The sequence below is a fragment of the Chiloscyllium punctatum genome, chromosome 20 (assembly GCF_047496795.1).
Source record: "Chiloscyllium punctatum isolate Juve2018m chromosome 20, sChiPun1.3, whole genome shotgun sequence".
Classification (NCBI taxonomy): Eukaryota; Metazoa; Chordata; class Chondrichthyes; order Orectolobiformes; family Hemiscylliidae; genus Chiloscyllium; species Chiloscyllium punctatum.
In genome coordinates this window covers 71,669,632-71,694,679 of record NC_092758.1, presented here as the reverse complement: position 1 = coordinate 71,694,679, position 25,048 = coordinate 71,669,632, and positions in this window count along the sequence as shown.

Sequence of the window (25,048 nt, the reverse complement as noted above, 5' to 3'; positions counted from 1 at the left end):
AACAGTGAATAGAAGAGAAAAGAATAGAAAAGAGAAAAGAGAAATGAGAAATGAAGAGAAAAGCAGAAAAAAGAAGAGAAAAGAAAAGAGATAAAGAGAATTGAAGAGAAAAAAGTGAATAGAGTAAAGAAGAGAAAAGAAGAGAAATGAGAAAAGAAGCGAAAAGAGAAAAGAGAAATGAGATAAGAAAAGAAAAGGGAAATGAGTAAAGAAGTGAAAAGAGAAAAAGAGAATAGAGAAAAGAAGTGAAAAGGGAAAAGAGAAAAGAAGAGAAAAGAGAAAAGAAGAGAAAAGGAAAAAGAAGAGAAAAGGGAAAAGAGAAAAGAAGAGAAAAGAGAAAAGAGAAAAAAGAAAAGAGAAAAGAAAAGAGAAAAGAGAAAAGAACAGTGAAAAGAGAAAAGAAGAGAATAGAAAAGATAAGGCGAGATAAGAGAAAAGACGACAAAAGAAATTAAAAGAGGAGAAAAGAGAAAAGAAGAGTAAAGAAGAGAAAAGAGAAAAGAAGAGAAAAGTAGAGAAAAGAGAAAAGAATAGAAAAGAGAAATGAGAAAAGAAGAGATAAAAGAGAAAAGAAGAGAATAGAGAAAAGATGAGTAAAGATAAAAGAGAACAGTGAATAGAAGAGAAAAGAATAGAAAAGAAAAAAGAGAAATGAGAAATGAAGAGAAAAGCAGAAAAAAAAAGAGAAAAGAGAAAAGAAAAGAGATAAAGAGAATTGAAGAGAAAAAAGTGAATAGAGTAAAGAAGAGAAAAGAAGAGAAATGAGAAAAGAAGCGAAAAGAGAAAAGAGAAATGAGATAAGAAAAGAAAAGGGAAATGAGTAAAGAAGTGAAAAGAGAAAAAGAGAATAGAGAAAAGAAGTGAAAAGGGAAAAGAGAAAAGAAGAGAAAAGAAGAGAACAGAATAGAGGAGAAAAAAGAGACAAGAAGAGAAAGAGAAAAGAAGAGAAAAGAGAAATGAGAAAAGAGAAAAGAAGAGGGAATGGAGAAGAAGAGAAAAGAGAAAAGAAGAGAAAAGATAAAAGAGAATAAAAGAGAAAAGGGAACAGAGGAAAGAAGACAAAAGAGAACAGAAGAGAATAGAGAAAAGAGAAAAGAAGAAAAAAGAAGATAGAAGAAGAGAAAAGAGAACAGAAGAAAATAGAGAAAAGAGAAAAGCGAACAGAAGATAAAAGAAGAGAAAAGAATAGAGAAAAGAAGAGAAAAGGGAAAAGAGAAAAGAAGATAAAAGAGAAAAGAGAAAATAAGAAAAGAGAAAAGAAGAGAAAAGAGAAAAGAAAAGGGAAGAGAAAAGAAGAGAAAAGACAAAAGAAGAGAAAAGACAAAAGAAGAGAAAAGGGAAAAGAGTAAAGAAGAGAGAAGAAGAGAGAAGAAGAGGATAGAGAAAAGAGAAACCAAGAGAAAAGAAGAGAAAAGAGGAAATAGAAAAGAAGAGGAAATAGAAAAGAGACAAGAGAAAAGAAGAGTAAAGAGAAAAGAGATAAGAAGAGAAAACAGAAAAGAAGAGAAAATGGAAAAGAGGAAAGAAGAGAACACAATAGAGGAGAAAAAAGAGACAAGAAGAGAAAGAGAAAAGAAGAGAAAAGAGAAAAGGGAAAAGAGAAAAGAAGAGAAAAAAGAGAAAAAGAGAATAGAGAAAAGAAGAGAAAAGAGAAATGAGAAAAGATGAGAGTAAAGAGAAAAGAAGAGAATAGAGAAAAGATGAGAAAAGATAAAAGAGAAAAGTGAATAGAAGAGAAAAGAATAGAAAGAGAAAAGAGAAATGAAGAGAAAAGAAGAGAAAAAAGGGAAAAGAGTAAAGAACAGAAAAGAAAATAGAAAAATGGGAAAAGAAAAGAAAAGGGAAAAGAGAAAAGAACAGAAAAGAGAAAAGGGAAAAGAGAATTGAAGAGAAAAGAGAAAAAGAGAATAGAGAAAAGAAGAGAAAAGAGAAATGAGAAAAGAAGAGAAAAGAAGAGAATAGAGAAAAGATGAGAAAGGATAAAAGAGAACAGTGAATAGAAGAGAAAAGAATAGAAAAGAGAAAAGAGAAATCAGAAATGAAGAAAAAAGCAGAGAAAAGAAGAGAAAAGAGAAAAGAAAAGAGATAAAGAGAAAAGAAGAGAAAAAAGTGAAAAGAGTAAAGAAGAGAAAAGAAGAGAAATGGGAAAAGAAGAGAAAAGAGAAAAGAGAAATGTGATAAGAAGAGAAAAGAGAAAAGAGAAAAGAAGAGAAAAGAGAAATGAGAAAAGAAGAGAAAAAAGAGAAAAGAAGAGAATAGAGAAAAGATGAGAAAAGATAAAAGAGAACAGTGAATAGAAGAGAAAAGAATAGAAAAGAGAAAAGAGAAATGGGAAATGAAGAGAAAAGCAGAAAAAAGAAGAGAAAAGAAAAGAGATAAAGAGAATTGAAGAGAAAAAAGTGAATAGAGTAAAGAAGAGAAAAGAAGAGAAATGAGAAAAGAAGCGAAAAGAGAAAAGAGAAATGAGATAAGAAAAGAAAAGGGAAATGAGTAAAGAAGTGAAAAGAGAAAAAGAGAATAGAGAAAAGAAGTGAAAAGGGAAAAGAGAAAAGAAGAGAAAAGAGAAAAGAAGAGAAAAGGAAAAAGAAGAGAAAAGGGAAAAGAGAAAAGAAGAGAAAAGAGAAAAAAGAAAAGAGAAAAGAAAAGAGAAAAGAGAAAAGAACAGTGAAAAGAGAAAAGAAGAGAATAGAAAAGAAAAGGCGAGATAAGAGAAAAGACGACAAAAGAAATTAAAAGAGGAGAAAAGAGAAAAGAAGAGTAAAGAAGAGAAAAGAGAAAAGAAGAGAAAAGTAGAGAAAAGAGAAAAGAATAGAAAAGAGAAATGAGAAAAGAAGAGATAAAAGAGAAAAGAAGAGAATAGAGAAAAGATGAGTAAAGATAAAAGAGAACAGTGAATAGAAGAGAAAAGAATAGAAAAGAAAAAAGAGAAATGAGAAATGAAGAGAAAAGCAGAAAAAAGAAGAGAAAAGAGAAAAGAAAAGAGATAAAGAGAATTGAAGAGAAAAAAGTGAATAGAGTAAAGAAGAGAAAAGAAGAGAAATGAGAAAAGAAGCGAAAAGAGAAAAGAGAAATGAGATAAGAAAAGAAAAGGGAAATGAGTAAAGAAGTGAAAAGAGAAAAAGAGAATAGAGAAAAGAAGTGAAAAGGGAAAAGAGAAAAGAAGAGAAAAGAAGAGAACAGAATAGAGGAGAAAAAAGAGACAAGAAGAGAAAGAGAAAAGAAGAGAAAAGAGAAATGAGAAAAGAGAAAAGAAGAGGGAATGGAGAAGAAGAGAAAAGAGAAAAGAAGAGAAAAGATAAAAGAGAATAAAAGAGAAAAGGGAACAGAGGAAAAAAGACAAAAGAGAACAGAAGAGAATAGAGAAAAGAGAAAAGAAGAAAAAAGAAGATAGAAGAAGAGAAAAGAGAACAGAAGAAAATAGAGAAAAGAGAAAAGCGAACAGAAGATAAAAGAAGAGAAAAGAATAGAGAAAAGAAGAGAAAAGAAGATAAAAGAGAAAAGAGAAAATAAGAAAAGAGAAAAGAAGAGAAAAGAGAAAAGAGAAAAGAAAAGGGAAGAGAAAAGAAGAGAAAAGACAAAAGAAGAGAAAAGACAAAAGAAGAGAAAAGGGAAAAGAGTAAAGAAGAGAGAAGAAGAGAGAAGAAGAGGATAGAGAAAAGAGAAACCAAGAGAAAAGAAGAGAAAAGAGGAAATAGAAAAGAAGAGGAAATAGAAAAGAGACAAGAGAAAAGAAGAGTAAAGAGAAAAGAGATAAGAAGAGAAAACAGAAAAGAAGAGAAAATGGAAAAGAGGAAAGAAGAGAACACAATAGAGGAGAAAAAAGAGACAAGAAGAGAAAGAGAAAAGAAGAGAAAAGAGAAAAGGGAAAAGAGAAAAGAAGAGAAAAAAGAGAAAAAGAGAATAGAGAAAAGAAGAGAAAAGAGAAATGAGAAAAGATGAGAGTAAAGAGAAAAGAAGAGAATAGAGAAAAGAAGAGAAAAGGGAAAAGAGAAAAGAAGAGAAAAGAGAAAAGAGAAAAAAGAAAAGAGAAAAGAAAAGAGAAAAGAGAAAAGAACAGTGAAAAGAGAAAAGAAGAGAATAGAAATGAAAAGGCGAGAAAAGAGAAAAGACGACAAAAGAAATTAAAAGAGGAGAAAAGAGAAAAGAAGAGTAAAGAAGAGAAAAGAGAAAAGAAGAGAAAAGAAGAGAAAAGAGAAAAGAAGAGAGAAGAAGAGAAAAGAAGAGGATAGAGAAAATAGAAAACAAGAGAATAGAAGAGAAAAGAGAAAATAGAAAAGAAGAGGATATAGAAAAGAGAAAAGAAGAGGAAAGAGAAAAGAGAAAAGATGAGAAAAGATAAAAGAGAACAGTGAATAGAAGAGAAAAGAATAGAAAGGAGAAAAGAGAAATGAGAAATGAAGAGAAAAGCAGAAAAAAGAAGAGAAAAGAAAAGAGATAAAGAGAATTGAAGAGAAAAAAGTGAATAGAGTAAAGAAGAGAAAAGTAGAGAAATGAGAAAAGAAGCGAAAAGAGAAAAGAGAAATGAGATAAGAAAAGAAAAGGGAAATGAGTAAAGAAGTGAAAAGAGAAAAAGAGAATAGAGAAAAGAAGTGAAAAGGGAAAAGAGAAAAGAAGAGAAAAGAAGAGAACAGAATAGAGGAGAAAAAAGAGACAAGAAGAGAAAGAGAAAAGAAGAGAAAAGAGAAATGAGAAAAGAGAAAAGAAGAGGGAATGGAGAAGAAGAGAAAAGAGAAAAGAAGAGAAAAGATAAAAGAGAATAAAAGAGAAAAGGGAACAGAGGAAAGAAGACAAAAGAGAACAGAAGAGAATAGAGAAAAGAGAAAAGAAGAAAAAAGAAGATAGAAGAAGAGAAAAGAGAACAGAAGAAAATAGAGAAAAGAGAAAAGCGAACAGAAGATAAAAGAAGAGAAAAGAAAAAAGAGAAATGGGAAAAATAAGAGAAAAGGGAAAAGAGAAAAGAACAGAAAAGAGAAAAGGGAAAAGTGAATAGAAGAGAAAAGAATAGAAAAGAGAAAAGTCGAGAAAAGAGAAAAGAAAGGAAATGGGAAAAGAGAAAAGAAGAGAAAAGAGAAAAGAAGAGAAAATGGAAAAGGCGAAAGAAGAGAAAAGAATAGAAGAGAAAAAAGAGACAAGAAGAGAAAGAGAAAAGAAGAGAAAAGAGAAATGAGAAAAGAGAAAAGAAGAGGGAATGGAGAAGAAGAGAAAAGAGAAAAGAAGAGAAAAGATAAAAGAGAATAAAAGAGAAAAGGGAACAGAGGAAAGAAGACAAAAGAGAACAGAAGAGAATAGAGAAAAGAGAAAAGAAGAAAAAAGAAGATAGAAGAAGAGAAAAGAGAACAGAAGAAAATAGAGAAAAGAGAAAAGCGAACAGAAGATAAAAGAAGAGAAAAGAATAGAGAAAAGAAGAGAAAAGGGAAAAGAGAAAAGAAGATAAAAGAGAAAAGAGAAAATAAGAAAAGAGAAAAGAAGAGAAAAGAGAAAAGAAAAGGGAAGAGAAAAGAAGAGAAAAGACAAAAGAAGAGAAAAGACAAAAGAAGAGAAAAGGGAAAAGAGTAAAGAAGAGAGAAGAAGAGAGAAGAAGAGGATAGAGAAAAGAGAAAACAAGAGAAAAGAAGAGAAAAGAGGAAATAGAAAAGAAGAGGAAATAGAAAAGAGACAAGAGAAAAGAAGAGTAAAGAGAAAAGAGATAAGAAGAGAAAACAGAAAAGAAGAGAAAATGGAAAAGAGGAAAGAAGAGAACACAATAGAGGAGAAAAAAGAGACAAGAAGAGAAAGAGAAAAGAAGAGAAAAGAGAAAAGGGAAAAGAGAAAAGAAGAGAAAAAAGAGAAAAAGAGAATAGAGAAAAGAAGAGAAAAGAGAAATGAGAAAAGATGAGAGTAAAGAGAAAAGAAGAGAATAGAGAAAAGATGAGAAAAGATAAAAGAGAAAAGTGAATAGAAGAGAAAAGAATAGAAAAGAGAAAAGAGAAATGAAGAGAAAAGAAGAGAAAAAAGGGAAAAGAGTAAAGAACAGAAAAGAAAATAGAAAAATGGGAAAAGAAAAGAAAAGGGAAAAGAGAAAAGAACAGAAAAGAGAAAAGGGAAAAGAGAATTGAAGAGAAAAGAGAAAAAGAGAATAGAGAAAAGAAGAGAAAAGAGAAATGAGAAAAGAAGAGAAAAGAAGAGAATAGAGAAAAGATGAGAAAGGATAAAAGAGAACAGTGAATAGAAGAGAAAAGAATAGAAAAGAGAAAAGAGAAATGAGAAATGAAGAAAAAAGCAGAGAAAAGAAGAGAAAAGAGAAAAGAAAAGAGATAAAGAGAAAAGAAGAGAAAAAAGTGAAAAGAGTAAAGAAGAGAAAAGAAGAGAAATGAGAAAAGAAGAGAAAAGAGAAAAGAGAAATGTGATAAGAAGAGAAAAGAGAAAAGAGAAAAGAAGAGAAAAGAGAAATGAGAAAAGAAGAGAAAAAAGAGAAAAGAAGAGAATAGAGAAAAGATGAGAAAAGATAAAAGAGAACAGTGAATAGAAGAGAAAAGAATAGAAAAGAGAAAAGAGAAATGAGAAATGAAGAGAAAAGCAGAAAAAAGAAGAGAAAAGAAAAGAGATAAAGAGAATTGAAGAGAAAAAAGTGAATAGAGTAAAGAAGAGAAAAGAAGAGAAATGAGAAAAGAAGCGAAAAGAGAAAAGAGAAATGAGATAAGAAAAGAAAAGGGAAATGAGTAAAGAAGTGAAAAGAGAAAAAGAGAATAGAGAAAAGAAGTGAAAAGGGAAAAGAGAAAAGAAGAGAAAAGAGAAAAGAAGAGAAAAGGAAAAAGAAGAGAAAAGGGAAAAGAGAAAAGAAGAGAAAAGAGAAAAGAGAAAAAAGAAAAGAGAAAAGAAAAGGGAAAAGAGAAAAGAACAGTGAAAAGAGAAAAGAAGAGAATAGAAATGAAAAGGCGAGATAAGAGAAAAGACGACAAAAGAAATTAAAAGAGGAGAAAAGAGAAAAGAAGAGTAAAGAAGAGAAAAGAGAAAAGAAGAGAAAAGTAGAGAAAAGAGAAAAGAATAGAAAAGAGAAATGAGAAAAGAAGAGATAAAAGAGAAAAGAAGAGAATAGAGAAAAGATGAGTAAAGATAAAAGAGAACAGTGAATAGAAGAGAAAAGAATAGAAAAGAAAAAAGAGAAATGAGAAATGAAGAGAAAAGCAGAAAAAAGAAGAGAAAAGAGAAAAGAAAAGAGATAAAGAGAATTGAAGAGAAAAAAGTGAATAGAGTAAAGAAGAGAAAAGAAGAGAAATGAGAAAAGAAGCGAAAAGAGAAAAGAGAAATGAGATAAGAAAAGAAAAGGGAAATGAGTAAAGAAGTGAAAAGAGAAAAAGAGAATAGAGAAAAGAAGTGAAAAGGGAAAAGAGAAAAGAAGAGAAAAGAAGAGAACAGAATAGAGGAGAAAAAAGAGACAAGAAGAGAAAGAGAAAAGAAGAGAAAAGAGAAATGAGAAAAGAGAAAAGAAGAGGGAATGGAGAAGAAGAGAAAAGAGAAAAGAAGAGAAAAGATAAAAGAGAATAAAAGAGAAAAGGGAACAGAGGAAAGAAGACAAAAGAGAACAGAAGAGAATAGAGAAAAGAGAAAAGAAGAAAAAAGAAGATAGAAGAAGAGAAAAGAGAACAGAAGAAAATAGAGAAAAGAGAAAAGCGAACAGAAGATAAAAGAAGAGAAAAGAATAGAGAAAAGAAGAGAAAAGAAGATAAAAGAGAAAAGAGAAAAGAGAAAAGAAAAGGGAAGAGAAAAGAAGAGAAAAGACAAAAGAAGAGAAAAGACAAAAGAAGAGAAAAGGGAAAAGAGTAAAGAAGAGAGAAGAAGAGAGAAGAAGAGGATAGAGAAAAGAGAAACCAAGAGAAAAGAAGAGAAAAGAGGAAATAGAAAAGAAGAGGAAATAGAAAAGAGACAAGAGAAAAGAAGAGTAAAGAGAAAAGAGATAAGAAGAGAAAACAGAAAAGAAGAGAAAATGGAAAAGAGGAAAGAAGAGAACACAATAGAGGAGAAAAAAGAGACAAGAAGAGAAAGAGAAAAGAAGAGAAAAGAGAAAAGGGAAAAGAGAAAAGAAGAGAAAAAAGAGAAAAAGAGAATAGAGAAAAGAAGAGAAAAGAGAAATGAGAAAAGATGAGAGTAAAGAGAAAAGAAGAGAATAGAGAAAAGAAGAGAAAAGGGAAAAGAGAAAAGAAGAGAAAAGAGAAAAGAGAAAAAAGAAAAGAGAAAAGAAAAGAGAAAAGAGAAAAGAACAGTGAAAAGAGAAAAGAAGAGAATAGAAATGAAAAGGCGAGAAAAGAGAAAAGACGACAAAAGAAATTAAAAGAGGAGAAAAGAGAAAAGAAGAGTAAAGAAGAGAAAAGAGAAAAGAAGAGAAAAGAAGAGAAAAGAGAAAAGAAGAGAGAAGAAGAGAAAAGAAGAGGATAGAGAAAATAGAAAACAAGAGAATAGAAGAGAAAAGAGAAAATAGAAAAGAAGAGGATATAGAAAAGAGAAAAGAAGAGTAAAGAGAAATGAGAAAAGATGAGAAAAAAGAGAAAAGAAGAGAATAGAGAAAAGATGAGAAAAGATAAAAGAGAACAGTGAATAGAAGAGAAAAGAATAGAAAGGAGAAAAGAGAAATGAGAAATGAAGAGAAAAGCAGAAAAAAGAAGAGAAAAGAAAAGAGATAAAGAGAATTGAAGAGAAAAAAGTGAATAGAGTAAAGAAGAGAAAAGTAGAGAAATGAGAAAAGAAGCGAAAAGAGAAAAGAGAAATGAGATAAGAAAAGAAAAGGGAAATGAGTAAAGAAGTGAAAAGAGAAAAAGAGAATAGAGAAAAGAAGTGAAAAGGGAAAAGAGAAAAGAAGAGAAAAGAAGAGAACAGAATACAGGAGAAAAAAGAGACAAGAAGAGAAAGAGAAAAGAAGAGAAAAGAGGAATGAGAAAAGAGAAAAGAAGAGGGAATGGAGAAGAAGAGAAAAGAGAAAAGAAGAGAAAAGATAAAAGAGAATAAAAGAGAAAAGGGAACAGAGGAAAGAAGACAAAAGAGAACAGAAGAGAATAGAGAAAAGAGAAAAGAAGAAAAAAGAAGATAGAAGAAGAGAAAAGAGAACAGAAGAAAATAGAGAAAAGAGAAAAGCGAACAGAAGATAAAAGAAGAGAAAAGAATAGAGAAAAGAAGAGAAATGAAAAAAGAGAAATGGGAAAAATAAGAGAAAAGGGAAAAGAGAAAAGAACAGAAAAGAGAAAAGGGAAAAGTGAATAGAAGAGAAAAGAATAGAAAAGAGAAAAGTCGAGAAAAGAGAAAAGAAAGGAAATGGGAAAAGAGAAAAGAAGAGAAAAGAGAAAAGAAGAGAAAATGGAAAAGACGAAAGAAGAGAAAAGAATAGAAGAGAAAAAAGAGACAAGAAGAGAAAGAGAAAAGAAGAGAAAAGAGAAATGAGAAAAGAGAAAAGAAGAGGGAATGGAGAAGAAGAGAAAAGAGAAAAGAAGAGAAAAGATAAAAGAGAATAAAAGAGAAAAGGGAACAGAGGAAAGAAGACAAAAGAGAACAGAAGAGAATAGAGAAAAGAGAAAAGAAGAAAAAAGAAGATAGAAGAAGAGAAAAGAGAACAGAAGAAAATAGAGAAAAGAGAAAAGCGAACAGAAGATAAAAGAAGAGAAAAGAATAGAGAAAAGAAGAGAAAAGGGAAAAGAGAAAAGAAGATAAAAGAGAAAAGAGAAAATAAGAAAAGAGAAAAGAAGAGAAAAGAGAAAAGAAAAGGGAAGAGAAAAGAAGAGAAAAGACAAAAGAAGAGAAAAGACAAAAGAAGAGAAAAGGGAAAAGAGTAAAGAAGAGAGAAGAAGAGAGAAGAAGAGGATAGAGAAAAGAGAAACCAAGAGAAAAGAAGAGAAAAGAGGAAATAGAAAAGAAGAGGAAATAGAAAAGAGACAAGAGAAAAGAAGAGTAAAGAGAAAAGAGATAAGAAGAGAAAACAGAAAAGAAGAGAAAATGGAAAAGAGGAAAGAAGAGAACACAATAGAGGAGAAAAAAGAGACAAGAAGAGAAAGAGAAAAGAAGAGAAAAGAGAAAAGGGAAAAGAGAAAAGAAGAGAAAAAAGAGAAAAAGAGAATAGAGAAAAGAAGAGAAAAGAGAAATGAGAAAAGATGAGAGTAAAGAGAAAAGAAGAGAATAGAGAAAAGATGAGAAAAGATAAAAGAGAAAAGTGAATAGAAGAGAAAAGAATAGAAAGAGAAAAGAGAAATGAAGAGAAAAGAAGAGAAAAAAGGGAAAAGAGTAAAGAACAGAAAAGAAAATAGAAAAATGGGAAAAGAAAAGAAAAGGGAAAAGAGAAAAGAACAGAAAAGAGAAAAGGGAAAAGAGAATTGAAGAGAAAAGAGAAAAAGAGAATAGAGAAAAGAAGAGAAAAGAGAAATGAGAAAAGAAGAGAAAAGAAGAGAATAGAGAAAAGATGAGAAAGGATAAAAGAGAACAGTGAATAGAAGAGAAAAGAATAGAAAAGAGAAAAGAGAAATGAGAAATGAAGAAAAAAGCAGAGATAAGAAGAGAAAAGAGAAAAGAAAAGAGATAAAGAGAAAAGAAGAGAAAAAAGTGAAAAGAGTAAAGAAGAGAAAAGAAGAGAAATGAGAAAAGAAGAGAAAAGAGAAAAGAGAAATGTGATAAGAAGAGAAAAGAGAAAAGAGAAAAGAAGAGAAAAGAGAAATGAGAAAAGAAGAGAAAAAAGAGAAAAGAAGAGAATAGAGAAAAGATGAGAAAAGATAAAAGAGAACAGTGAATAGAAGAGAAAAGAATAGAAAAGAGAAAAGAGAAATGAGAAATGAAGAGAAAAGCAGAAAAAAGAAGAGAAAAGAAAAGAGATAAAGAGAATTGAAGAGAAAAAAGTGAATAGAGTAAAGAAGAGAAAAGAAGAGAAATGAGAAAAGAAGCGAAAAGAGAAAAGAGAAATGAGATAAGAAAAGAAAAGGGAAATGAGTAAAGAAGTGAAAAGAGAAAAAGAGAATAGAGAAAAGAAGTGAAAAGGGAAAAGAGAAAAGAAGAGAAAAGAGAAAAGAAGAGAAAAGGAAAAAGAAGAGAAAAGGGAAAAGAGAAAAGAAGAGAAAAGAGAAAAGAGAAAAAAGAAAAGAGAAAAGAAAAGGGAAAAGAGAAAAGAACAGTGAAAAGAGAAAAGAAGAGAATAGAAATGAAAAGGCGAGATAAGAGAAAAGACGACAAAAGAAATTAAAAGAGGAGAAAAGAGAAAAGAAGAGTAAAGAAGAGAAAAGAGAAAAGAAGAGAAAAGAAGAGAAAAGAGAAAAGAATAGAAAAGAGAAATGAGAAAAGAAGAGATAAAAGAGAAAAGAAGAGAATAGAGAAAAGATGAGTAAAGATAAAAGAGAACAGTGAATAGAAGAGAAAAGAATAGAAAAGAAAAAAGAGAAATGAGAAATGAAGAGAAAAGCAGAAAAAAGAAGAGAAAAGAGAAAAGAAAAGAGATAAAGAGAATTGAAGAGAAAAAAGTGAATAGAGTAAAGAAGAGAAAAGAAGAGAAATGAGAAAAGAAGCGAAAAGAGAAAAGAGAAATGAGATAAGAAAAGAAAAGGGAAATGAGTAAAGAAGTGAAAAGAGAAAAAGAGAATAGAGAAAAGAAGTGAAAAGGGAAAAGAGAAAAGAAGAGAAAAGAAGAGAACAGAATAGAGGAGAAAAAAGAGACAAGAAGAGAAAGAGAAAAGAAGAGAAAAGAGAAATGAGAAAAGAGAAAAGAAGAGGGAATGGAGAAGAAGAGAAAAGAGAAAAGAAGAGAAAAGATAAAAGAGAATAAAAGAGAAAAGGGAACAGAGGAAAGAAGACAAAAGAGAACAGAAGAGAATAGAGAAAAGAGAAAAGAAGAATAAAGAAGATAGAAGAAGAGAAAAGAGAACAGAAGAAAATAGAGAAAAGAGAAAAGCGAACAGAAGATAAAAGAAGAGAAAAGAATAGAGAAAAGAAGAGAAAAGAAGATAAAAGAGAAAAGAGAAAATAAGAAAAGAGAAAAGAAGAGAAAAGAGAAAAGAGAAAAGAAAAGGGAAGAGAAAAGAAGAGAAAAGACAAAAGAAGAGAAAAGACAAAAGAAGAGAAAAGGGAAAAGAGTAAAGAAGAGAGAAGAAGAGAGAAGAAGAGGATAGAGAAAAGAGAAACCAAGAGAAAAGAAGAGAAAAGAGGAAATAGAAAAGAAGAGGAAATAGAAAAGAGACAAGAGAAAAGAAGAGTAAAGAGAAAAGAGATAAGAAGAGAAAACAGAAAAGAAGAGAAAATGGAAAAGAGGAAAGAAGAGAACACAATAGAGGAGAAAAAAGAGACAAGAAGAGAAAGAGAAAAGAAGAGAAAAGAGAAAAGGGAAAAGAGAAAAGAAGAGAAAAAAGAGAAAAAGAGAATAGAGAAAAGAAGAGAAAAGAGAAATGAGAAAAGATGAGAGTAAAGAGAAAAGAAGAGAATAGAGAAAAGAAGAGAAAAGGGAAAAGAGAAAAGAAGAGAAAAGAGAAAAGAGAAAAAAGAAAAGAGAAAAGAAAAGAGAAAAGAGAAAAGAACAGTGAAAAGAGAAAAGAAGAGAATAGAAATGAAAAGGCGAGAAAAGAGAAAAGACGACAAAAGAAATTAAAAGAGGAGAAAAGAGAAAAGAAGAGTAAAGAAGAGAAAAGAGAAAAGAAGAGAAAAGAAGAGAAAAGAGAAAAGAAGAGAGAAGAAGAGAAAAGAAGAGGATAGAGAAAATAGAAAACAAGAGAATAGAAGAGAAAAGAGAAAATAGAAAAGAAGAGGATATAGAAAAGAGAAAAGAAGAGTAAAGAGAAATGAGAAAAGATGAGAAAAAAGAGAAAAGAAGAGAATAGAGAAAAGATGAGAAAAGATAAAAGAGAACAGTGAATAGAAGAGAAAAGAATAGAAAGGAGAAAAGAGAAATGAGAAATGAAGAGAAAAGCAGAAAAAAGAAGAGAAAAGAAAAGAGATAAAGAGAATTGAAGAGAAAAAAGTGAATAGAGTAAAGAAGAGAAAAGTAGAGAAATGAGAAAAGAAGCGAAAAGAGAAAAGAGAAATGAGATAAGAAAAGAAAAGGGAAATGAGTAAAGAAGTGAAAAGAGAAAAAGAGAATAGAGAAAAGAAGTGAAAAGGGAAAAGAGAAAAGAAGAGAAAAGAAGAGAACAGAATAGAGGAGAAAAAAGAGACAAGAAGGGAAAGAGAAAAGAAGAGAAAAGAGAAATGAGAAAAGAGAAAAGAAGAGGGAATGGAGAAGAAGAGAAAAGAGAAAAGAAGAGAAAAGATAAAAGAGAATAAAAGAGAAAAGGGAACAGAGGAAAGAAGACAAAAGAGAACAGAAGAGAATAGAGAAAAGAGAAAAGAAGAAAAAAGAAGATAGAAGAAGAGAAAAGAGAACAGAAGAAAATAGAGAAAAGAGAAAAGCGAACAGAAGATAAAAGAAGAGAAAAGAATAGAGAAAAGAAGAGAAAAGAAAAAAGAGAAATGGGAAAAATAAGAGAAAAGGGAAAAGAGAAAAGAACAGAAAAGAGAAAAGGGAAAAGTGAATAGAAGAGAAAAGAATAGAAAAGAGAAAAGTCGAGAAAAGAGAAAAGAAAGGAAATGGGAAAAGAGAAAAGAAGAGAAAAGAGAAAAGAAGAGAAAATGGAAAAGACGAAAGAAGAGAAAAGAATAGAAGAGAAAAAAGAGACAAGAAGAGAAAGAGAAAAGAAGAGAAAAGAGAAATGAGAAAAGAGAAAAGAAGAGGGAATGGAGAAGAAGAGAAAAGAGAAAAGAAGAGAAAAGATAAAAGAGAATAAAAGAGAAAAGGGAACAGAGGAAAGAAGACAAAAGAGAACAGAAGAGAATAGAAAAAAGAGAAAAGAAGAAAAAAGAAGATAGAAGAAGAGAAAAGAGAACAGAAGAAAATAGAGAAAAGAGAAAAGCGAACAGAAGATAAAAGAAGAGAAAAGAATAGAGAAAAGAAGAGAAAAGGGAAAAGAGAAAAGAAGATAAAAGAGAAAAGAGAAAATAAGAAAAGAGAAAAGAAGAGAAAAGAGAAAAGAGAAAAGAAAAGGGAAGAGAAAAGAAGAGAAAAGACAAAAGAAGAGAAAAGGGAAAAGAGTAAAGAAGAGAGAAGAAGAGAGAAGAAGAGGATAGAGAAAAGAGAAAACAAGAGAAAAGAAGAGAAAAGAGGAAATAGAAAAGAAGAGGAAATAGAAAAGAGACAAGAGAAAAGAAGAGTAAAGAGAAAAGAGATAAGAAGAGAAAACAGAAAAGAAGAGAAAATGGAAAAGAGGAAAGAAGAGAACACAATAGAGGAGAAAAAAGAGACAAGAAGAGAAAGAGAAAAGAAGAGAAAAGAGAAAAGGGAAAAGAGAAAAGAAGAGAAAAAAGAGAAAAAGAGAATAGAGAAAAGAAGAGAAAAGAGAAATGAGAAAAGATGAGAGTAAAGAGAAAAGAAGAGAATAGAGAAAAGATGAGAAAAGATAAAAGAGAAAAGTGAATAGAAGAGAAAAGAATAGAAAAGAGAAAAGAGAAATGAAGAGAAAAGAAGAGAAAAAAGGGAAAAGAGTAAAGAACAGAAAAGAATATAGAAAAATGGGAAAAGAAAAGAAAAGGGAAAAGAGAAAAGAACAGAAAAGAAAAGGGAAAAGAGAAAAGAACAGAAAAGAGAAAAGGATAAAGAGAATTGAAGAGAAAAGAGAAAAAGAGAATAGAGAAAAGAAGAGAAAAGAGAAATGAGAAAAGAAGAGAAAAGAAGAGAATAGAGAAAAGATGAGAAAGGATAAAAGAGAACAGTGAATAGAAGAGAAAAGAATAGAAAAGAGAAAAGAGAAATGAGAAATGAAGAAAAAAGCAGAGAAAAGAAGAGAAAAGAGAAAAGAAAAGAGATAAAGAGAAAAGAAGAGAAAAAAGTGAAAAGAGTAAAGAAGAGAAAAGAAGAGAAATGAGAAAAGAAGAGAAAAGAGAAAAGAGAAATGTGATAAGAAGAGAAAAGAGAAAAGAGAAAAGAAGAGAAAAGAGAAATGAGAAAAGAAGAGAAAAAAGAGAAAAGAAGAGAATAGAGAAAAGATGAGAAAAGATAAAAGAGAACAGTGAATAGAAGAGAAAAGAATAGAAAAGAGAAAAGAGAAATGAGAAATGAAGAGAAAAGCAGAAAAAAGAAGAGAAAAGAAAAGAGATAAAGAGAATTGAAGAGAAAAAAGTGAATAGAGTAAAGAAGAGAAAAGAAGAGAAATGAGAAAAGAAGCGAAAAGAGAAAAGAGAAATGAGATAAGAAAAGAAAAGGGAAATGAGTAAAGAAGTGAAAAGAGAAAAAGAGAATAGAGAAAAGAAGTGAAAAGGGAAAAGAGAAAAGAAGAGAAAAGAGAAAAGAAGAGAAAAGGAAAAAGAAGAGAAAAGGGAAAAGAGAAAAGAAGAGAAAAGAGAAAAGAGAAAAAAGAAAAGAGAAAAGAAAAGGGAAAAGAGAAAAGAACAGTGAAAAGAGAAAAGAAGAGAATAGAAATGAAAAGGCGAGATAAGAGAAAAGACGACAAAAGAAATTAAAAGAGGAGAAAAGAGAAAAGAAGAGTAAAGAAGAGAAAAGAGAAAAGAAGAGAAAAGTAGAGAAAAGAGAAAAGAATAGAAAAGAGAAATGAGAAAAGAAGAGATAAAAGAGAAAAGAAGAGAATAGAGAAAAGATGAGTAAAGATAAAAGAGAACAGTGAATAGAAGAGAAAAGAATAGAAAAGAAAAAAGAGAAATGAGAAATGAAGAGAAAAGCAGAAAAAAGAAGAGAAAAGAGAAAAGAAAAGAGATAAAGAGAATTGAAGAGAAAAAAGTGAATAGAGTAAAGAAGAGAAAAGAAGAGAAATGAGAAAAGAAGCGAAAAGAGAAAAGAGAAATGAGATAAGAAAAGAAAAGGGAAATGAGTAAAGAAGTGAAAAGAGAAAAAGAGAATAGAGAAAAGAAGTGAAAAGGGAAAAGAGAAAAGAAGAGAAAAGAAGAGAACAGAATAGAGGAGAAAAAAGAGACAAGAAGAGAAAGAGAAAAGAAGAGAAAAGAGAAATGAGAAAAGAGAAAAGAAGAGGGAATGGAGAAGAAGAGAAAAGAGAAAAGAAGAGAAAAGATAAAAGAGAATAAAAGAGAAAAGGGAACAGAGGAAAGAAGACAAAAGAGAACAGAAGAGAATAGAGAAAAGAGAAAAGAAGAAAAAAGAAGATAGAAGAAGAGAAAAGAGAACAGAAGAAAATAGAGAAAAGAGAAAAGCGAACAGAAGATAAAAGAAGAGAAAAGAATAGAGAAAAGAAGAGAAAAGAAGATAAAAGAGAAAAGAGAAAATAAGAAAAGAGAAAAGAAGAGAAAAGAGAAAAGAGAAAAGAAAAGGGAAGAGAAAAGAAGAGAAAAGACAAAAGAAGAGAAAAGGGAAAAGAGTAAAGAAGAGAGAAGAAGAGAGAAGAAGAGGATAGAGAAAAGAGAAACCAAGAGAAAAGAAGAGAAAAGAGGAAATAGAAAAGAAGAGGAAATAGAAAAGAGACAAGAGAAAAGAAGAGTAAAGAGAAAAGAGATAAGAAGAGAAAACAGAAAAGAAGAGATAATGGAAAAGAGGAAAGAAGAGAACACAATAGAGGAGAAAAAAGAGACAAGAAGAGAAAGAGAAAAGAAGAGAAAAGAGAAAAGGGAAAAGAGAAAAGAAGAGAAAAAAGAGAAAAAGAGAATAGAGAAAAGAAGAGAAAAGAGAAATGAGAAAAGATGAGAGGAAAGAGAAAAGAAGAGAATAGAGAAAAGAAGAGAAAAGGGAAAAGAGAAAAGAAGAGAAAAGAGAAAAGAGAAAAAAGAAAAGAGAAAAGAAAAGAGAAAAGAGAAAAGAACAGTGAAAAGAGAAAAGAAGAGAATAGAAATGAAAAGGCGAGAAAAGAGAAAAGACGACAAAAGAAATTAAAAGAGGAGAAAAGAGAAAAGAAGAGTAAAGAAGAGAAAAGAGAAAAGAAGAGAAAAGAAGAGAAAAGAGAAAAGAAGAGAGAAGAAGAGAAAACAAGAGGATAGAGAAAATAGAAAACAAGAGAATAGAAGAGAAAAGAGAAAATAGAAAAGAAGAGGATATAGAAAAGAGAAAAGAAGAGTAAAGAGAAATGAGAAAAGATGAGAAAAAAGAGAAAAGAAGAGAATAGAGAAAAGATGAGAAAAGATAAAAGAGAACAGTGAATAGAAGAGAAAAGAATAGAAAAGAGAAAAGAGAAATGAGAAATGAAGAGAAAAGCAGAAAAAAGAAGAGAAAAGAAAAGAGATAAAGAGAATTGAAGAGAAAAAAGTGAATAGAGTAAAGAAGAGAAAAGTAGAGAAATGAGAAAAGAAGCGAAAAGAGAAAAGAGAAATGAGATAAGAAAAGAAAAGGGAAATGAGTAAAGAAGTGAAAAGAGAAAAAGAGAATAGAGAAAAGAAGTGAAAAGGGAAAAGAGAAAAGAAGAGAAAAGAAGAGAACAGAATAGAGGAGAAAAAAGAGACAAGAAGAGAAAGAGAAAAGAAGAGAAAAGAGAAATGAGAAAAGAGAAAAGAAGAGGGAATGGAGAAGAAGAGAAAAGAGAAAAGAAGAGAAAAGATAAAAGAGAATAAAAGAGAAAAGGGCACAGAGGAAAGAAGACAAAAGAGAACAGAAGAGAATAGAGAAAAGAGAAAAGAAGAAAAAAGAAGATAGAAGAAGAGAAAAGAGAACAGAAGAAAATAGAGAAAAGAGAAAAGCGAACAGAAGATAAAAGAAGAGAAAAGAATAGAGAAAAGAAGAGAAAAGAAAAAAGAGAAATGGGAAAAATAAGAGAAAAGGGAAAAGAGAAAAGAACAGAAAAGAGAAAAGGGAAAAGTGAATAGAAGAGAAAAGAATAGAAAAGAGAAAAGTCGAGAAAAGAGAAAAGAAAGGAAATGGGAAAAGAGAAAAGAAGAGAAAAGAGAAAAGAAGAGAAAATGGAAAAGGCGAAAGAAGAGAAAAGAATAGAAGAGAAAAAAGAGACAAGAAGAGAAAGAGAAAAGAAGAGAAAAGAGAAAAGAAGAGGGAATGGAGAAGAAGAGAAAAGAGAAAAGAAGAGAAAAGATAAAAGAGAATAAAAGAGAAAAGGGAACAGAGGAAAGAAGACAAAAGAGAACAGAAGAGAATAGAGAAAAGAGAAAAGAAGAAAAAAGAAGATAGAAGAGAGAGAAGAGAACAGAAGAAAATAGAGAAAAGAGAAAAGCGAACAGAAGATAAAAGAAGAGAAAAGAATAGAGAAAAGAAGAGAAAAGGGAAAAGAGAAAAGAAGATAAAAGAGAAAAGAGAAAATAAGAAAAGAGAAAAGAAGAGAAAAGAGAAAAGAAAAGGGAAGAGAAAAGAAGAGAAAAGACAAAAGAAGAGAAAAGACAAAAGAAGAGAAAAGGGAAAAGAGTAAAGAAGAGAGAAGAAGAGAGAAGAAGAGGATAGAGAAAAGAGAAAACAAGAGAAAAGAAGAGAAAAGAGGAAATAGAAAAGAAGAGGAAATAGAAAAGAGACAAGAGAAAAGAAGAGTAAAGAGAAAAGAGATAAGAAGAGAAAACAGAAAAGAAGAGAAAATGGAAAAGAGGAAAGAAGAGAACACAATAGAGGAGAAAAAAGAGACAAGAAGAGAAAGAGAAAAGAAGAGAAAAGAGAAAAGGGAAAAGAGAAAAGAAGAGAAAAAAGAGAAAAAGAGAATAGAGAAAAGAAGAGAAAAGAGAAATGAGAAAAGATGAGAGTAAAGAGAAAAGAAGAGAATAGAGAAAAGATGAGAAAAGGGAAAAGAGAAAAGTGAATAGAAGAGAAAAGAATAGAAAAGAGAAAAGAGAAATGAAGAGAAAAGAAGAGAAAAAAGGGAAAAGAGTAAAGAACAGAAAAGAGAAAAGGGAAAAGTGAATAGAAGAGAAAAGAATAGAAAAGAGAAAAGTCGAGAAAAGAGAAAAGAAAGGAAATGGGAAAAGAGAAAAGAAGAGAAAAGAGAAAAGAAGAGAAAATGGAAAAGACGAAAGAAGAGAACAGAATAGAGGAGAAAAAAGATACAAGAAGAGAAAGAGAAAAGAAGAGAAAAGAGAAATGAGAAAAGAGAAAAGAAGAGGGAATGGAGAAGAAGAGAAAAGAGAAAAGAAGAGAAAAGATAAAAGAGAATAAAAGAGAAAAGGGAACAGAGGAAAGAAGACAAAAGAGAACAGAAGAGAATAGAAAAAAGAGAAAAGAAGAAAAAAGAAGATAGAAGAAGAGAAAAGAGAACAGAAGAAAATAGAGAAAAGAGAAAAGCGAACAGAAGATAAAAGAAGAGAAAAGAATAGAGAAAAGAAGAGAAAAGGGAAAAGAGAAAAGAAGATAAAAGAGAAAAGAGAAAATAAGAAAAGAGAAAAGAAGAGAAAAGAGAAAAGAGAAAAGAAAAGGGAAGAGAAAAGAAGAGAAAAGACAAAAGAAGAGAAAACACAAAAGAAGAGAAAAGGGAAAAGAGTAAAGAAGAGAGAAGAAGAGAGAAGAAGAGGATAGAGAAAAGAGAAACCAAGAGAAAAGAAGAGAAAAGAGGAAATAGAAAAGAAGAGGAAATAGAAAAGAGACAAGAGAAAAGAAGAGTAAAGAGAAAAGAGATAAGAAGAGAAAACAGAAAAGAAGAGAAAATGGAAAAGAGGAAAGAAGAGAACACAATAGAGGAGAAAAAAGAGACAAGAAGAGAAAGAGAAAAGAAGAGAAAAGAGAAAAGGGAAAAGAGAAAAGAAGAGAAAAAAGAGAAAAAGAGAATAGAGAAAAGAAGAGAAAAGAGAAATGAGAAAAGATGAGAGTAAAGAGAAAAGAAGAGAATAGAGAAAAGAAGAGAAAAGGGAAAAGAGAAAAGAAGAGAAAAGAGAAAAGAGAAAAAAGAAAAGAGAAAAGAAAAGAGAAAAGAGAAAAGAACAGTGAAAAGAGAAAAGAAGAGAATAGAAATGAAAAGGCGAGAAAAGAGAAAAGACGACAAAAGAAATTAAAAGAGGAGAAAAGAGAAAAGAAGAGTAAAGAAGAGAAAAGAGAAAAGAAGAGAAAAGAAGAGAAAAGAGAAAAGAAGAGAGAAGAAGAGAAAAGAAGAGGATAGAGAAAATAGAAAACAAGAGAATAGAAGAGAAAAGAGAAAATAGAAAAGAAGATGATATAGAAAAGAGAAAAGAAGAGTAAAGAGAAATGAGAAAAGATGAGAAAAAAGAGAAAAGAAGAGAATAGAGAAAAGATGAGAAAAGATAAAAGAGAACAGTGAATAGAAGAGAAAAGAATAGAAAGGAGAAAAGAGAAATGAGAAATGAAGAGAAAAGCAGAAAAAAGAAGAGAAAAGAAAAGAGATAAAGAGAATTGAAGAGAAAAAAGTGAATAGAGTAAAGAAGAGAAAAGTAGAGAAATGAGAAAAGAAGCGAAAAGAGAAAAGAGAAATGAGATAAGAAAAGAAAAGGGAAATGAGTAAAGAAGTGAAAAGAGAAAAAGAGAATAGAGAAAAGAAGTGAAAAGGGAAAAGAGAAAAGAAGAGAAAAGAAGAGAACAGAATAGAGGAGAAAAAAGAGACAAGAAGGGAAAGAGAAAAGAAGAGAAAAGAGAAATGAGAAAAGAGAAAAGAAGAGGGAATGGAGAAGAAGAGAAAAGAGAAAAGAAGAGAAAAGATAAAAGAGAATAAAAGAGAAAAGGGAACAGAGGAAAGAAGACAAAAGAGAACAGAAGAGAATAGAGAAAAGAGAAAAGAAGAAAAAAGAAGATAGAAGAAGAGAAAAGAGAACAGAAGAAAATAGAGAAAAGAGAAAAGCGAACAGAAGATAAAAGAAGAGAAAAGAATAGAGAAAAGAAGAGAAAAGAAAAAAGAGAAATGGGAAAAATAAGAGAAAAGGGAAAAGAGAAAAGAACAGAAAAGAGAAAAGGGAAAAGTGAATAGAAGAGAAAAGAATAGAAAAGAGAAAAGTCGAGAAAAGAGAAAAGAAAGGAAATGGGAAAAGAGAAAAGAAGAGAAAAGAGAAAAGAAGAGAAAATGGAAAAGACGAAAGAAGAGAAAAGAATAGAAGAGAAAAAAGAGACAAGAAGAGAAAGAGAAAAGAAGAGAAAAGAGAAATGAGAAAAGAGAAAAGAAGAGGGAATGGAGAAGAAGAGAAAAGAGAAAAGAAGAGAAAAGATAAAAGAGAATAAAAGAGAAAAGGGAACAGAGGAAAGAAGACAAAAGAGAACAGAAGAGAATAGAGAAAAGAGAAAAGAAGAAAAAAGAAGATAGAAGAAGAGAAAAGAGAACAGAAGAAAATAGAGAAAAGAGAAAAGCGAACAGAAGATAAAAGAAGAGAAAAGAATAGAGAAAAGAAGAGAAAAGGGAAAAGAGAAAAGAAGATAAAAGAGAAAAGAGAAAATAAGAAAAGAGAAAAGAAGAGAAAAGAGAAAAGAAAAGGGAAGAGAAAAGAAGAGAAAAGACAAAAGAAGAGAAAAGACAAAAGAAGAGAAAAGGGAAAAGAGTAAAGAAGAGAGAAGAAGAGAGAAGAAGAGGATAGAGAAAAGAGAAAACAAGAGAAAAGAAGAGAAAAGAGGAAATAGAAAAGAAGAGGAAATAGAAAAGAGACAAGAGAAAAGAAGAGTAAAGAGAAAAGAGATAAGAAGAGAAAACAGAAAAGAAGAGAAAATGGAAAAGAGGAAAGAAGAGAACACAATAGAGGAGAAAAAAGAGACAAGAAGAGAAAGAGAAAAGAAGAGAAAAGAGAAAAGGGAAAAGAGAAAAGAAGAGAAAAAAGAGAAAAAGAGAATAGAGAAAAGAAGAGAAAAGAGAAATGAGAAAAGATGAGAGTAAAGAGAAAAGAAGAGAATAGAGAAAAGATGAGAAAAGATAAAAGAGAAAAGTGAATAGAAGAGAAAAGAATAGAAAAGAGAAAAGAGAAATGAAGAGAAAAGAAGAGAAAAAAGGGAAAAGAGTAAAGAACAGAAAAGAAAATAGAAAAATGGGAAAAGAAAAGAAAAGGGAAAAGAGAAAAGAACAGAAAAGAAAAGGGAAAAGAGAAAAGAACAGAAAAGAGAAAAGGGAAAAGAGAATTGAAGAGAAAAGAGAAAAAGAGAATAGAGAAAAGAAGAGAAAAGAGAAATGAGAAAAGAAGAGAAAAGAAGAGAATAGAGAAAAGATGAGAAAGGATAAAAGAGAACAGTGAATAGAAGAGAAAAGAATAGAAAAGAGAAAAGAGAAATGAGAAATGAAGAAAAAAGCAGAGAAAAGAAGAGAAAAGAGAAAAGAAAAGAGATAAAGAGAAAAGAAGAGAAAAAAGTGAAAAGAGTAAAGAAGAGAAAAGAAGAGAAATGAGAAAAGAAGAGAAAAGAGAAAAGAGAAATGTGATAAGAAGAGAAAAGAGAAAAGAGAAAAGAAGAGAAAAGAGAAATGAGAAAAGAAGAGAAAAAAGAGAAAAGAAGAGAATAGAGAAAAGATGAGAAAAGATAAAAGAGAACAGTGAATAGAAGAGAAAAGAATAGAAAAGAGAAAAGAGAAATGAGAAATGAAGAGAAAAGCAGAAAAAAGAAGAGAAAAGAAAAGAGATAAAGAGAATTGAAGAGAAAAAAGTGAATAGAGTAAAGAAGAGAAAAGAAGAGAAATGAGAAAAGAAGCGAAAAGAGAAAAGAGAAATGAGATAAGAAAAGAAAAGGGAAATGAGTAAAGAAGTGAAAAGAGAAAAAGAGAATAGAGAAAAGAAGTGAAAAGGGAAAAGAGAAAAGAAGAGAAAAGAGAAAAGAAGAGAAAAGGAAAAAGAAGAGAAAAGGGAAAAGAGAAAAGAAGAGAAAAGAGAAAAGAGAAAAAAGAAAAGAGAAAAGAAAAGGGAAAAGAGAAAAGAACAGTGAAAAGAGAAAAGAAGAGAATAGAAATGAAAAGGCGAGATAAGAGAAAAGACGACAAAAGAAATTAAAAGAGGAGAAAAGAGAAAAGAAGAGTAAAGAAGAGAAAAGAGAAAAGAAGAGAAAAGAAGAGAAAAGAGAAAAGAATAGAAAAGAGAAATGAGAAAAGAAGAGATAAAAGAGAAAAGAAGAGAATAGAGAAAAGATGAGTAAAGATAAAAGAGAACAGTGAATAGAAGAGAAAAGAATAGAAAAGAAAAAAGAGAAATGAGAAATGAAGAGAAAAGCAGAAAAAAGAAGAGAAAAGAGAAAAGAAAAGAGATAAAGAGAATTGAAGAGAAAAAAGTGAATAGAGTAAAGAAGAGAAAAGAAGAGAAATGAGAAAAGAAGCGAAAAGAGAAAAGAGAAATGAGATAAGAAAAGAAAAGGGAAATGAGTAAAGAAGTGAAAAGAGAAAAAGAGAATAGAGAAAAGAAGTGAAAAGGGAAAAGAGAAAAGAAGAGAAAAGAAGAGAACAGAATAGAGGAGAAAAAAGAGACAAGAAGAGAAAGAGAAAAGAAGAGAAAAGAGAAATGAGAAAAGAGAAAAGAAGAGGGAATGGAGAAGAAGAGAAAAGAGAAAAGAAGAGAAAAGATAAAAGAGAATAAAAGAGAAAAGGGAACAGAGGAAAGAAGACAAAAGAGAACAGAAGAGAATAGAGAAAAGAGAAAAGAAGAATAAAGAAGATAGAAGAAGAGAAAAGAGAACAGAAGAAAATAGAGAAAAGAGAAAAGCGAACAGAAGATAAAAGAAGAGAAAAGAATAGAGAAAAGAAGAGAAAAGAAGATAAAAGAGAAAAGAGAAAATAAGAAAAGAGAAAAGAAGAGAAAAGAGAAAAGAGAAAAGAAAAGGGAAGAGAAAAGAAGAGAAAAGACAAAAGAAGAGAAAAGGGAAAAGAGTAAAGAAGAGAGAAGAAGAGAGAAGAAGAGGATAGAGAAAAGAGAAACCAAGAGAAAAGAAGAGAAAAGAGGAAATAGAAAAGAAGAGGAAATAGAAAAGAGACAAGAGAAAAGAAGAGTAAAGAGAAAAGAGATAAGAAGAGAAAACAGAAAAGAAGAGATAATGGAAAAGAGGAAAGAAGAGAACACAATAGAGGAGAAAAAAGAGACAAGAAGAGAAAGAGAAAAGAAGAGAAAAGAGAAAAGGGAAAAGAGAAAAGAAGAGAAAAAAGAGAAAAAGAGAATAGAGAAAAGAAGAGAAAAGAGAAATGAGAAAAGATGAGAGTAAAGAGAAAAGAAGAGAATAGAGAAAAGAAGAGAAAAGGGAAAAGAGAAAAGAAGAGAAAAGAGAAAAGAGAAAAAAGAAAAGAGAAAAGAAAAGAGAAAAGAGAAAAGAACAGTGAAAAGAGAAAAGAAGAGAATAGAAATGAAAAGGCGAGAAAAGAGAAAAGACGACAAAAGAAATTAAAAGAGGAGAAAAGAGAAAAGAAGAGTAAAGAAGAGAAAAGAGAAAAGAAGAGAAAAGAAGAGAAAAGAGAAAAGAAGAGAGAAGAAGAGAAAAGAAGAGGATAGAGAAAATAGAAAACAAGAGAATAGAAGAGAAAAGAGAAAATAGAAAAGAAGAGGATATAGAAAAGAGAAAAGAAGAGTAAAGAGAAATGAGAAAAGATGAGAAAAAAGAGAAAAGAAGAGAATAGAGAAAAGATGAGAAAAGATAAAAGAGAACAGTGAATAGAAGAGAAAAGAATAGAAAGGAGAAAAGAGAAATGAGAAATGAAGAGAAAAGCAGAAAAAAGAAGAGAAAAGAAAAGAGATAAAGAGAATTGAAGAGAAAAAAGTGAATAGAGTAAAGAAGAGAAAAGTAGAGAAATGAGAAAAGAAGCGAAAAGAGAAAAGAGAAATAAGATAAGAAAAGAAAAGGGAAATGAGTAAAGAAGTGAAAAGAGAAAAAGAGAATAGAGAAAAGAAGTGAAAAGGGAAAAGAGAAAAGAAGAGAAAAGAAGTGAACAGAATAGAGGAGAAAAAAGAGACAAGAAGAGAAAGAGAAAAGAAGAGAAAAGAGAAATGAGAAAAGAGAAAAGAAGAGGGAATGGAGAAGAAGAGAAAAGAGAAAAGAAGAGAAAAGATAAAAGAGAATAAAAGAGAAAAGGGCACAGAGGAAAGAAGACAAAAGAGAACAGAAGAGAATAGAGAAAAGAGAAAAGAAGAAAAAAGAAGATAGAAGAAGAGAAAAGAGAACAGAAGAAAATAGAGAAAAGAGAAAAGCGAACAGAGGATAAAAGAAGAGAAAAGAATAGAGAAAAGAAGAGAAAAGAAAAAAGAGAAATGGGAAAAATAAGAG